This window comes from Xyrauchen texanus, chromosome 15 (genome assembly GCF_025860055.1).
Source record: "Xyrauchen texanus isolate HMW12.3.18 chromosome 15, RBS_HiC_50CHRs, whole genome shotgun sequence".
In the NCBI taxonomy this organism is placed as follows: Eukaryota; Metazoa; Chordata; class Actinopteri; order Cypriniformes; family Catostomidae; genus Xyrauchen; species Xyrauchen texanus.
In genome coordinates, this window is record NC_068290.1 from 7,590,497 (window position 1) to 7,605,619 (window position 15,123).

The following is a 15,123-nucleotide window of genomic DNA, read 5'->3' on the forward strand; positions in this document are numbered from 1 at the left end:
CTCCCCTACAGTTTATATAAGCACATTGTTTCTCCCAGCAGGAAGCCACTTTCTGGTGCTCGGCTGTGATAAACAGATTTTGAACATCATGTGCTGCTCTCTTCAAAGAGATCTGTGTAACCTGTGTGTTAAAGACTGTACATTCATGACAATACATTTAAAAACATTTCTTTTTTTTTATTTTATTATGTCATTATTTACTCACCCTCATTTAATTCCAAAAATGTATGGTGTACATTTTTCTCTTCTTCTGTGGAGCACGAAAAATAAACTTTTTGCATCATTACGCAACTCTTGCCATACATTGACCTCAGGCTTCAAGCTCCAAAAATGACAAAAATAAATATTTTTCTTGCTGCACTATATTCAAATCAAATCAAATCACTTTATTGTCACACTACCATGTACACAAGTGCAACAGTAGGTGAAATTCTTGTGTGCAGTTCCGAGCAACATAGCAGTCATGACAGTGACGAGACATATACCAATTACAGTAAACAACATACTTACACAAAACAATTTACAAATCAAATGTACACATACTTACACAACACAATAATTATATACAATACACACAATATACAATACAATAAGGAGTATATGAAATATATATATATATATATATATATATATATATATATATATATATATATATGAAGTAGTATATTGAGGAGAATATGTTGACAGTCCAGTGTGAGATATAAGATGAATAAAGTGCAGTGCTAATTATTGATCGTGATAGATCAAGTGTTCAACAGTCTGACTGCTTGGGGAAAGAAGCTGTCATGTAGTTGGCTGGTGCGGTTCCTGATGCTGCGATACCGCCTGCCTGATGGTAGCAGTGAGAGCAACCCATGACTCTGGTGGCTAGAGTCTCTGATGATCCTCCGAGCTTTTTTCACACACCGCCTAGTGTATATGTCCTGGAGGGAGGGAAGCTCACCTCCGATGATGTTTCTGGCAGTTCGCACCACCCTTTGCAGGGCTTTGCGGTTGTGGGCGGTGCTATTGCCGTACCAGGCAGTGATGCAGCCAGTCAGGATGCTCTCTACAGTGCTGGTGTAGAACCGTGTGAGGATGTGGTCGTTCATTCCAAACTTCCTCAGCCGTCTCAGGAAGAAGAGGCACTGGTGAGCCTTCTTCACAACGGCCTCAGTGTGGACGGACCATGTGAGTTCTTCAGTGATGTGGACACCGAGGAACTTGAAACTGCTGACTCTCTCTACTGGTGCTCCATAGATGGTGATGGGGCTGTGTTCTCTGTCTTTCTTCCTGAAATCCACCACAAGCTCCTTGGTTTTACTGACGTTGAGGGAGAGGTTGTGCTCCTGACACCAGCGTGTCAGAGTGTGCGCCTCCTCTCTGTAGGCTCTTTCATCATTGTCAGTGATCATACCTACCACCGTCGTATCGTCAGCAAACTTAATGATGGCATTGGAGCTGTGTGTTGTCACACAGTCATGCGTGTATAGGGAATACAGTAGGGGGCTGAGAACACAGCCCTGCGGGGCTCCAGTGTTGAGGGTCAGTGATGAGGAGATGTTGCTGCCCATTCTAACCACCTGACGTCTGCCTGACAGGAAATCCAGGATCCAGCTGCACAGCGAGCCGTTTAAGCCCAGAGCCCGGAGTTTCACATCAAGCTTGGAGGGCACTATGGTGTTGAATGCTGAGCTGTAGTCTACAAACAGCATTCTCACATATGTGTTCCTTTTTTCCAGATGGGAGAGAGCAGTGTGTAGTGTAGATGCAATGGCATCATCAGTGGAGCGGTTGTTGCGGTAGACAAACTGCAATGGGTCCAAAGAGGGGGGGCAGAACAGAGCAGATGTAATCTCTGATTAACCTTTCAAAGCATTTGCTGATGATGGGGGTCAGAGCAACAGGACGCCAGTCATTTAAGCAAGTGATTGTGGCTTGCTTCGGTACAGGCACAATGGTTGATGTTTTGAAGCATGTGGGGACTACAGACAGGGAGAGGGACAGATTGAAAATGTCCGTTAAAACACCTGCCAGTTGATTCGCGCACGCTCTGATGACGCTGCCCGGCATGCCGTCTGGACCCGCAGCTTTACGGATGTTCACCCGTCGGAAGGATCGGGTTACATCCACAACAGAGACGGAGAGTGAATCAACCTCTGTAGCGTCAGCAGCGAGTGCTCTCTCCACGAGGGCGGTGTTACTGTCCTCAAAACGAGCATAAAATGCATTAAGTTCGTCCGGGAGAGATGCAGCGGTGTTCACAGCAGAGTCTTTATTCCGTTTGTAGTCCGTGATGGTATTAATTCCCTGCCACGTGCTTCTAGAGTCAGTGGTGTTGAACTGACCTTCAAGTTTGTGCCTGTACTGGCATTTGGCTTCACTGATGGTGTTACAGAGGGCATAACTGGCTTGTTTACGCTCCTCCGTGTTAGAAGAATTAAAAGCGGAGGACCGCGCATTGAGTGCCGCGCGAACCTCGCCGTTAACCCATGGTTTCTGGTTGGGGTATATCCTTATTGTTTTGGTCGGTATTGTTCAAAGTCGTTATTAATTTTCACACAGTTACAGTCACTGTTATTTTATTGGTACATCTTGTAAGAGGTAAAGGTGAGCAAGGAGGAGACCTTTTTACTTCATCCCAACACCCACCCACCGCACACATATCCTGCAAACTTCTTCACATTCATTTACTGGCCTGAAGAAAGACCAAAGAGGAAGATATTGAATTCTCAGTACAGCATAATCATAATCAGAGCTCTGCATTTCAGCACAAGTTTTCCAGTGGCTGTGTGAGATGTAGATGTAGCTGTAATTGAGATAACATAAGCGCTCATGAAAACCCATTTCCCATTTTTGGTATCTGTTCATCTGATATGCCGGGTTCACAGGAAACCATATCGTGGTGCGAGTGTCTTATCTACAATGTGCATCGCTGGCCTCTGCTGGGTGCTTAAAGCAAACAGCAGGTCCCCCCACCTGATTTACCAGCAATATTAATTCTATCTTCAACATGTCTTTGCACTGGCTTGGGTGTAAGATGGGCTAAGCAGTCTCAAAGTACTGTTCAGTTCCTCAAACTTAAAGAAAAAGTTCAAAGCCCTCAATCATTTCCCATTTAAATTGAGTATCAGATTTTGTTTGACTCATTCAGTGCTTTTCACTGAATTACATAAATGCAGCATAGTTTTCCAAAGGTGCAGAATTCATCAGTGAAAGATCTTCTTGAGTTATTGTCATTGAAATTGATGTTTTCCTGTGTAATCTGTTTAAAATGGTCATTGTAGTCCTTTTACAGTTTTACATTGATTTATTGATTCTATTTTAAAACTGGTAGGGTAATTGCTTTGTTTTCCACCAAGGAAAAGAAACACAGGGTGGATTCACAAAGAATGAATTGCAGCCAATTATAGCATTGTTTACTTGCATGCACTGTAGTCATCATTGTAATACCCAGTTTACTAAATGATCCACGCAAATCAAGTACCCCCCCCCATCTGTGTTGTTATTGTGGAGGATACAGCAGAGTACCACAATATAGCCTACTTTACTAGAACTGTCAATTATTGCATGTTAACAAGATGTTAGTGCGATAAAATCGCTTACATGGTTTACCAGTGTTCTGTCATCATGGCAACGAAGTTGTGATATTGATATAACTCCACACTGATAAGGTTAGTAAGCAATTTAATCACGCTAAAATAATTTAACGTGTAATGTGTATGATTTATGATGGGTATACTCTCATTTACAGTATGGACAGGCCCACTCATTTCCATTTTAAGTGACTTACTGTAACAGCCATTTCTCTTATTATTTTTAAATGTTTCAAATAAACGAAGAGGGACAAGTCGAAATAATTTTTGTGTTACTTAACATTGTCACAATTGCTGTTCATTGAGTTTAACTTGTACTGACCTCTGATCCTTAGTTTAAATATGCATGGCACATTTAAAAAGTGTGGTTCGTGAAGAAGAAAAAGTTTTTGCAATGAAAATCTTTTCAAGTCATGCACAAAATAGAAATACTTAACTTATTACAAAATAATCAGTTTCACCTTTATACTGATGAGAGAAATAACAAATATTTAGGTGTGAATATGTAATCAAAATTTAACAGGATGTAAAGTGTTGCATCTGTATTTTGCACCAGAGAACACAGTTAGCAGTCTGAAAAATGAATAATTCTCCCTTGTGTTTTGTTATTGCTGTTAGTAAACACAAGGGAAGGTACATTCTCTATTAGTAAGCTATTATCATGTTCATAATCATTCTGACATTTATGATTATGTCACCTTTTCACATGCAAATAACCCCTTTTATGTGCTTCTTTCCTAAAATGTTGACAGTAATATGTGAAAGGCATGTGAAAGTGGGCACTGTAACATCTAGTACGATTTCTGGTGAAGGTCATCAGTTCATGCGACATCTCAACCCTGCTGTTCTGCCATCAAGCTTTCATACAGAAAATGATGACCTCTGACTAATCAGTACATGTAGATGAAAGGGCATGATTAGAGCTATGTTCTAAATCCTAGTGAGCTCTCTTACTAGGGAGCATTTTAGGGCATCTTAGGCCTGCTCCCATCTTGAAGCTGGTTCTAAAAGGTATAATTATGCTGATATCTTCTTTGGCCAAGTTTGAGGGTAATATTGCATGTTACAGGTAAAACAATCACATAATGCATTGTGACAAGCTCAGAAAAACGATTAATCTAAGATGACTAAAAAAGCGGCAGCAGTACAATGCATAAAATCATTCAGATACGAGGCAAGAGCTCAACTATCAGAATGGGGAAAAAATTTTATCTCAGTGCTTTCAACCATGGCATGATTGTTGGTGCCAGACGGGCTGGTTTGAGGATTTCTGTAACTGCTGATTTACCAGGATTTCCATGCACAACAGTCTCAAGAGCTTACTAGGATTGATGTCAAAAACATCCAGTGAACAGCAGTCCTGTAAACGAAGTGCATTGTTGATGAGAGAGGTGAACGGAGTATGGCCAGACTGGTTCGAGCTGACAGAAAGGTTACAGTAACTCAGATAACCACTCTGTACAACTGTGGTGAATAGCATCTCAGAATGCACAACATGCCAAACCATGAGGCAGATGGGCTTAAACAACAGAAGACCATGTAGGGTACTTTATTAGGACAAAAGTGTTCCTCATAAAGTGCTATGTGAGTGTATATTTATCCTTATTACTGTAGACTATCATGTTAAACTCTTAAAATAAAATGTGGACTTCCATTTTGGTGAGTTATGGAGTAGGTTGCGTTTCTGGTTGCTCCTGCAGAGTTTGTCGATTTCATAAATGTTTTCATTTATTTACGTTATCAACCCAGTCTATACGTGTTACTTAACAGTTTTTTTATTATATTGAACGTGCCTTGCATGCAAAAGAATGAAGAATAAATCTGGTAAAGGTGCAAACGTGCCATCGTCACATCAGCGGCCTACTCCATGTGCTACGCCTGTGGTTTTGCAGACTTTGAGTGACCCCGACGTTCAGGCGGAGCCACTGGCCAACCACCCAGCATCTAAAGCTGAACTTTTATCATCAATACTTAAGGGTATCGCAGAGATATTTAGTTCTGAGCTGCAAGATATGCTGGGGGACAATATATCTACCATTAAGAGGTGAAAGTCGAATTCACCAATACAATGACTTCAGTGCAGTCATTGAACATGGCACAGACATTTTGGCCATGAAAAGTATGATTAAGGACATTGAACAGTCATTATTGGCCTGTACTGATGATGTTGTAGCCATACAAGAAAGAGTGGATTCTCTTTATGCAAGGTGAAGCATCTAGAAGACAAATGTGAAGATCTGGAAGCGAGGTCCCACCGTAATAATATTTGAATCGTGGGGGTTCCTAAGAACAGACTTGCCTCTCCTTCTGCGGTTTCTAAGTTACTCATGGATACCCTGCACCTTGACAAAGATATTCTGGTTGATAGATCACACCGTATGCTGCAGCCTAAATCCAAACCCCACAATAGTCCACACATCATTATTGCTAAGCTCTACTACCATTCGGATTGTGTGGACATTCTGCTTTATGCAAGGGAGTCGAGGCAATTCAGGTTTGGGGATGCGAATACATCTTTCTTTTTTCCCGGACCTTAGCTCTAAGGTGGCTTGTGCCCGAGCGGCATTTTTGGAAGTGCACCAGCAGCTGCGAGGGATGGGTGTCCAGTTTAGATTTCGGCACCCAGCTTGTTCGCGTGACACGTACAACAGTGTTGAGGAGCAGTTCAGTCGGCCGGATGAGGCACAAGCATATGTTAAGTCTCTATTATTGTGTGTTGAAGGACTGAATTCATGAACATGAACATGTCAGTGGCTTATGCATCTCACAAGCTCTCAGATGGTGAGCTGGGATAATATGTTGGGCATTTTTCTTTCTTGTTTTATTTTTCTTTTGCTGTTGATTTTGGAATATGGATCACCGTAGACTGGAAACACTGGTCATAATCTATTTTAACTGGTGAGTAGATTAGATAAGGATCTGTAATGACTGTGGGATACAATGTGACTGGGTGGATCAGAGAGTATATTCGAGGATACGTACTATGTATATAAATTGTTACTATCTGCAGGAGCTCCACTGATAGGTGGTAGTTCCATTATCATGAGTATTGCTTATTTGCGTTGGCTTATTCGAGTTGGCTCCGAGTCTGCACAGCAGTTCACAGTGTTCAAGGATGCGGACCTTAAATGTGCATGGTAGTGGGACATGTTTGTGTGCTTTGATGGGCGATGTTTGAGTGTGTTATGTAATGTGTGTTTTTTTTCTACATTCTCTATGGGGGAATCAGAATTTACTATCATCTCATAGTATAATAAATGACTGGTCCACTTAGTAGCTCTAGTAATAGTACCATGGGATCCTCCATTCGCTTTTTGGGTTGGAATTTTAAGGGTATGGGCAATCCGGTTAAGAGGTCGAAGATTTTCTCCCACCTGAAATTTCTTCACAGTGCTATTGTCTTTCTACAAGAAACCCACTTAAGAAATTAAGATAATTTGAAGCTCAGGGATTCGTGGGTAGGTAAGGCTTTTCACTATAACTTTAAGTCCAGACGGGTGGCTGTGTTAATTAATAAAAGAGTTACATTTTCCCTCACCAAGGTCATTGCGGATAAGAACGGTAGACATTTGATTATAGTAGGCATGTTAATGCTGTACCCCGTGCTGTTAGTGCATGTCTACGCACCTAATTTTGATGATTCCAATTTCATAAATAGGCTATTCAAAACCCTCCCCTCCTTGAATACTCATAAGTTGATATTTGCTTCTGATATTAATTGTGTAATCGATCCTGGTTTGGACTGGTCAAACCCTCGTGTTCTAAGTCCATCTTCTATATCCAGGGCAGTATCAGAGTTTATGGCTTGCAATGGGTATGTAGATCATTGGAGGTTTTATTACGCTCAGGCCAGGGCTTTTTCTTTCTTTTCCTCAGTACATCAGTCATATTCCTGTATTGACTATTTTTTTTTATAGATAATAGTTTTATTCGTAATGTTTCATCAGTTAATTATCATACTATTGCTATCTCTGATTATACCCCCCTTAGTGTGGACATCCAGCTGTCTGCTCGACCCCGCCATTCACCGCATTATAGATTTAACTCTCTGTTATTATCGGATAATAATTTTATTGAGTTTATCTCTGTGTCAATTGATACATTTATTGCGACTAACCAGAACAGTGAGACTTCCTGCTCTTTCTTGTGGGAAACACTGAAGGCGTTTTTTTTCGGGGACAAATTATTTCATATTCTGCCCAGTTAAATAAGCTTAGTACTGCTAAGCTGCATAAGCTCAGTTGTGATATCTCCATGCTGGACCAACATGTGTATTTGCATGTTGAGCTGGATCTTATTACAACCGGGAATGCGGAGCGATCATAAATGCATTCGTACAGCTCATACTACGAGTATGGTGATACAGCTAGCCATCTTTTAGCGCACCTACTGAGAAGGAGGGCGGCTGTACACATGATCCCACAGATCAAAGACCAGCATGGTGCATTAATATCTGATCTAGAAGGCGTTAACGCTATTTTTAATGCCTTCTACTCTTCGTTATATTCATCTGAGTTTCCTTACGTGATGGCTTTTTTTCTTCAAGTGTTAGATGCTCCTTTAATTGATCCAGGGGTCTCTAGTGATCTTGATGCTCCCCTGAGTATTGAGGAGATTGTACGGGCAATTAGAACTATGCAGCGTAATAAAGCACCTGGCCCTGATAGGTTTTCCACCAAGTTTTATTTATACATTTCAGGATAAATTAACCCCTTTACTTTTATCCGTTTAAAGGGGGGATCTCAGAGACACTTTCTCAAGCTTCAATTTTATTACTTTTAAAGAAGGACAAAGATCCCACTTTGTGTATCTCGTATAGACCTATTTCATTACAGAATGTGGACGCTAAGATTTTGGCAAAGGCATTGGCTACTCGTCTTGAAAAGGTACTCCTGGGTATAATATCAGAGGAGCAAACGGGTTTCATTATAGGGAGACAATTGTTTTTCAACATCTGTACCCTTTGATATAATTTACTTTAAACATACCTCAACTGTTCCTGAGGTGGTAATTGCTTTAGATGCTGAAAAAGCATTTGATCGTGTTGAGTGGCCATATCTTTTGCAGTGCTTAGAACATTTGGGTTTAGGGAGGCCTTTATTTCGTGGGTGCAGCTCCTGTATGCTCAACCTCTGGCATCAGTATACACCAATAACTCCCAATCAAAATATTTCAAATTAGGGCATGGAACACAGCAGGGATGTCCGCTTTCCCCTGTGCTGTTTGCTTTGGCTTTTGAGACATTGTCAATTGCTCTGTGGTCCTCCTCTGTATTTGAGGGAATCACTCACTCTTATATTGAAGTTAAAATGTCTCCTTACGCTGATTGTATGTTTGTAACCCTACAATGGGCATCCCATCAATTATACTTTTGTTGAGTGAATTTGGTTCATTCTCTGGTTACAAAATTAATTTGCAAAAGAGTGAGTGTTACCCCGTTAATCAGCAGGCCTTGCGTCTTAAAAAAAACTGATGTTCCAATTAAGCTTAATAGGTCCAGGTTTAAATATCTTGTGATTAATGTCACCAGATCTTTTTCATCTCTCTTTTCTGCAAGCTATACCTCGCTGCTGGCTCAAGTTAAATCCGATGTGCAAAGGTGGCGCAGTCTTCCTTTATCCCTAATTGGAAGAATTAACATTGTGAAAATGAATGTTCTTCCGAAGTTTCTCTTCTAATTTCAATGCATCCCCCTATGCCAAGTCTCTTAACCAAATCGCTGCTCTGTATCAATGTCCTTTGACTTTGAGCTGCCAAAGTCCCACCCCTTTCGATATCTTCAGGCTAAGCATTGTTCGTGTTCTCTACCTCCTAATTTTCCATGGCTGCCGCCCAAGTTCGTTTGGGAAGAGTTCCTTGAGCTTAACTTCTCTCATAAGGTGATTATTTCCAAGGTTTACAATCAGTTAATGGAATTAGAGGACTGCTCCATAGTTCAAATTAAAAATGCATGGGAATGTGAGTTCTGGCCGCCTAAACTGGAACCATATCTTAAGAGTAGAGAGGACTACTGAGTTATTAGAGAAGTGCACAGGGTTAATGGAAAAGGGGGCCATGCGTAAAGCCTGCAATGAGGAAGAAGGACAGGAGTTCGCCTCCAGCCGACACCAAGGAGCAGTTGACGAATGGCCCACATGACTCCACATGCCGAAGTGTCCTTGGGCAAGACAATGAACACCAAGTTGCTCCCAATGGCAGGCTAGCGCCTTGCATGGCAGCTTTGGTATGTGAATGGGTGAATGAGACACAATGTAAAGCGCTTTGAAAACCGCTAATGTTAAAAAAGTGCTATATAAGTGCAGAACATTTACCATTTAACAGAACTCATACTAGCTCTATATGTGCACGGCTGGGGCTCATACAGTTTAAAATATTGCAAAGGGTTCATTATTCCAAAGCTGGACTTTCGGCGATTTCCCCTAATGTCGATGATCGACGTGATAGTAATGTAACGTAAATCATATGATTTTTATTTTTTTTGTCTGAAGCTATGCAATTTTTGGAACAATTATTTTGAAACTATCTTATAAATTATACTAAAATATTTAAAGTTAAAGTTAATAGGTGCCCTACCACTGGCATTTTTGGAGTCCCTAAGGCTTGGACTCAATTAGATGTGCTCGCCTTTACATCTTTATTGGCTAGAAGGCGAATTTTGTTTCTCTGGAAATCTTCCAAACACCCTGATACTTCACAGTGGCTTGTGGACATGATGCTGGATAAGAGAAAATGAATTTGCTTTGATGATTGAATTTAGATAATATTTATCCCCTTTTTAATGTTCTTTTTTTTTCAATTTATGTGTTTCTTATCCCTCTGTGTTTTGTTTTGTATGTTGTTGTAAAAAATATAAATAAAAAATGTGGAAGGTTGATACTTCGCGGAACAGGTTGATGACTGTCAGTTGTTCCTCTTCTGTCACTCACTTGACGTTGTGTCGATGTAGTGACACTAGGGGTCGCCTAGTGTCACTACATCGACACAATGTCTCGTTCCCTCCATCAGGGAACGGAGGTTACGACAGTAACCATGATGTTACGCTGTATGTTTGTGCCTACTTTCCACGCAATAAAAATATTATTAAATAAATAAAATGTGAATCGAGTCTCCTGTGCACTTCATACGTGGAGCGCTATTTGTATTTTGAGTTGTGAAAATTGATATTGACACTAGCTGTATTTTATGTGAATTTTGGAATTTGTTATAAATAATGCTGAATAGAAAAACCAAGATGTAAATAAATTTTCCAAAATGCACATAAACATTTTATACACTCTTTTAACATGGATACATTTTTTATCCGATAAGATATGTGCAAAAACTATGATGGAAACATATTTACCAAATAAATTCCAGCTACGCACAAAAAAATTCACATTCGCAAATTTCACATTAATTTGCCTCAATAACTCTCGTGACTGAATAATTGATTCATAACCAATATCATTGCATAGCATCTCAAATGTTGCTCTAGTCATTCTGAAATGACAGAATCAAAGCTTGTAATCAAAATAATTGGCTAAAATTACCTCCCAGGACTGCCTGACGTTTTAAGGCATCTGTCACCCATCTCAAGCAAACATGCGGTTCGTAAAAGCATTTTGTCCGTGTGCTCTTAACCGCAAGAAATTTATTACATTGAGCAAAGGAGCCACAAAGGCTTTCCCAGTCAACTTCTATTTTGTGCCAATTTCACCGGAAGAAACAACTTTATTCCTCTGAACACATGAGAAATGTTGCTTTATTCACAAATTGTTTAAGAGATATTTCGATTAATTTATCGGATGAAAACATGACTGTAAAGTGGGTTGCCAAGTTGTTTGCATTCAAAGGACAAAACTATCCAGGGAGGCAAAGCAGATCTCTGAGAAAATCAGCTTTGAAACTTTGTTGCAAAGATACCATCTCACACCCAACTGAACAATAATTTCCTAATTTTATGTCTGGCTATTCATGTTTCCTATAACTGAAAATTGCCTTAACTGAAAAAAAAAAATGATTACACAGTTTTGAGAATTTAGAGGAATTCGGACCAATTCTGGGGGCATGCCTACCTTCTATATACAGATATGGTGAGACCCACAGGACTTCCAAACCTATTCATCTCCACAGTCTTATTGTCATTCCATTTGGTTGTGGTCTGGGTATTTAAGGAAATCTAGCACATTGTTCAGTGGAATTTTCTGCAGCCAGAAATCCCTGTGGTGCTTACACTATGTACTTTGTTGAAGTCAGGTATGCATCTGTTACTCTTAAGATTCATCTTTGAGCATTAGATGTTTTGTATTGATTATTTCTGAAATAATATATCATGTAATTGGCTTGATACATATTTACCTGACAAAAAAATTGTTAACTTGATTCTACTCTGAATTATTCTGAAATTCTTGCCTTTAATAGATTATGTTGATAGATCATCGGTCATATCTTCTGAGACCTTAGTTTTCTTGCTAACTATTCAGCATTAACTAAGTGTACCTAGTGTAGGGACTAAATATAATCATTATTCAGAACAACAAAATGTTGGGCTACACGCCTAAATAGTGGTAGTCATTATCTCTGATTACTGTTAACATTATTCCGGCCAAGAGTACATGGGAAATTATGGAGACTAATTAAAAGTACTATCTGGGGGGGCCTGGGTAGCTCAGCGAGTAAAGACGCTGACTACCACACCTGGAGTCACAAGTTCGAATCCAAGGCATGCTGAGTGACTCCAGCCTGGTCTCCTAAGCAATTGGCCCGGATGCTAGGGAGGGAGAGTCACATGGGGTAACCTCCTCGTGGTCGCTATAATGTGGTTCGCGCTCGGTGGGGCATGTGGTGAGTTGTGCATGGATGCCAAAGAGAATAGCATGAAGCTTCCACACGCGTTATATCTCCGTGGCAACACGCTCAACAAGCCACATAATAAGATGCATGGATTGACGGTCTCAGATGTGGAGGCAACTGAGATTCGTCCTCCACCCGTCCACCCAGATTGAGGCGAGTCACTACGCCACCACGTGGACCTAGAGCGCATTGGGAATTCGGCTCTCCAAATTGGGGAGAAAAGGAAGAATATAAAAAATAAGTACTATCTGAACATGACAGCGTTGGTCGGCCTTTCCAGATAGTATAAGTCACTCCTATGGTTGAGAGCAGTGTTATTTTAATTACGTGTATACAGATCTAGTGGGACTAAACAAAACTATTAAACAGATAAAAGTATGCAGGGAGCAACTTATCTGGATTGTATAGTCCAGGGATCGGCAACCTTTTTGAGATGGAGTGCCATTGTTTTATTTTCCTGGTAAATGGCTATATAATTGGAGTCTAATGCAGTCTTAACTAAATCAAAGAGTTATGATGCTACAGCCACACACACACGAAAAAGACAAACATGCAAATACCTTCACCACTTCACTGTATTCTGCCATTGGGCCAGCGAGGTGGCATTTTTACACCAACATCTTGTATGAAAATTATCACTGAGTTCATCGTAATGCATTCTGGGAATGTCTTATCTGCAGGCCTACTGTTTGGAACATCCTTAGTTTTGGGGGCATATGATGCTTTAAAATGCAGTCTAGGTTGACAATTCAGGCTACTGCGGCTTCATCCATCAGCAGCATGTACTGTATAAATATCATGCATGAAGGTTGCTTACAGAATTCATTGCAGGTTGAAAGTCTCCCTCTGTCTCTAATGACTTATTTATGAAAGCCCACCAGGGTGGTCGTGGGAAGACATTGGAGGCATTCATCACAGGTATCTTGGTCTCCAAGCAGCACCCATCGATTTCCATCTCTCGCAGCGGACACTCACTATCAATCAATACGGTAACAAGTCTTCATTTCTCCTGGGAAAACCTGGAGTCTTGACTTCCACAGCTGTTAACAAGAGAGAAAGGTTTGAGCCCAGCAAACTTAATTTTAATTTAACTGATGTTTCTGTTATTGGATAATACCATGATCATGATGATTTGTGTTTAATTGCAGTACAAAATTAGTATTTGATGTTGTTTATGTTAAAAACAAATGGGGTGTGACCATTTTGCTTATGTTAAACTAATGCTCAAGCAACATTAAATACTTACATTTGGACTTTATGTACATTTCACAGTAATTAAATTACTGAAATTCTTTAGATATAGGCTAATACTTGGATGGAGAGACCTGGAAAAACTATAGGCCCATGGTCTGAGCAAGACAGAAAACAGGCTATGAGCAGCCTGTGTTAATAAAGTTTGTTCACACTCACAGTGCATAAGTAGTCTACTGTGTTCATGGTGGACATTAATAAAATGTTTTTACTCCATTAGGCCCTACTAGTAGCCTATCTACTTTATGAGAGTGTTTTGCTTTGGGAAAGTTGTACTTTTTACTCCACTACATTAACAAGCACATCTCGTATCTTACTCCTCATTACACTACATTTCAGGGAAAACACACCGTTCCTAGTTGTTACGATTTGAAGAAATAACAGCGATGTCCGAATTGAAAACGAATCGTTCTTTTGAGCCGATCTTATTTATCGAACCTGTTGAGCCGATTCGCAAAACCCACTGAACGAGTCGTTTCCAATAAACTGATCCGGCTGCAGCGGTCCTAAAGTAAACACCTCACTCACTGGCTTGTCGTCAGTTAACGACTTAACCAAATCAATCATTTAGTCATGTCCGAGTCGAAATAAGCCAAACCCCAGCAGTATGATTATCCTCAGAGCGCCAGAGCCTGTGTTTGTGACTCTGAACCAGTAAATGTTACAGGTAAACGTATGACTAGGTAGATTGCCAAAAATGTCTCTTACAATGATACAGTAATCATGGCGTGTGCCTCCTACTTCCATCGGTTGTTTGAAATCAGATTGCCGCCTTTTTGTGTCGGTTCTTTTAAATTAATTGTTCAAACGATTAAACGCTCTGATTCAGTTCGCGATTCAGTCAGAATCATTTGGACAACTCACTGAATATTTTAGAGCGGTTTAAAAGAGCGCTGGATGAAGTAGCACTCTGTTGATTCTGTTCAGCTTTCTTGTTATTTTTAAAGGTCCGTAGATGTCTAGTTTAGGTTAGTTTTAATTATATAAATATACAGTTCAGCTGACGATAAAGGGAAAGCATCCCGCTGTTTATGTGTCATATTGACGATTTGGTATGATCCATTCCGCCTCTTCTCCCAGTGGAGTGGTTCGGTCTGAATTGAGAAGGTCAGATTACAAAGTGTATTTCATCCTGCGCGCAGATGCGTGTTATAGTGACAGGCTGCAGAAACTCAACACACACATTCGTGCACGAGAGACCCGGGACATGAAGAGAGTTGCATTGTAATGGTGAGGTGTATAATATTTCTGTTGTCTGTCTCGTGCATGTTTCTAAAGTGATGCTTCATGTTGTGAAATGTGCTGGTGTGTCTTGGAACACCTGGACTACATGAGAGTTGATGCATGATGTATAAAGTGATGATTCTGATGTATTTATATAGAGAGTTGTGTGTTTGTTTATGATTTTGCATAATTGTTAGAACTTATAATCACTGCGTATCGTATAAGGGTTGTATCGTACAGA

At 40.3% G+C, this 15,123-nt stretch overlaps 1 protein-coding gene and 1 pseudogene across 1 annotated transcript in view; one reads left to right on the top strand and one right to left on the bottom strand.

Annotated features, from left to right (window-relative positions):
* upk1a (uroplakin 1a) overlaps positions 1–15,123 on the bottom strand; it is a 702,734-nt gene that overhangs the window by 609,691 nt on the left and 77,920 nt on the right. The window lies entirely within an intron of this gene.
* The window catches only part of LOC127656498 (oxidation resistance protein 1-like), a 204,610-nt pseudogene continuing 204,293 nt past the window's right edge, over positions 14,807–15,123 (top strand).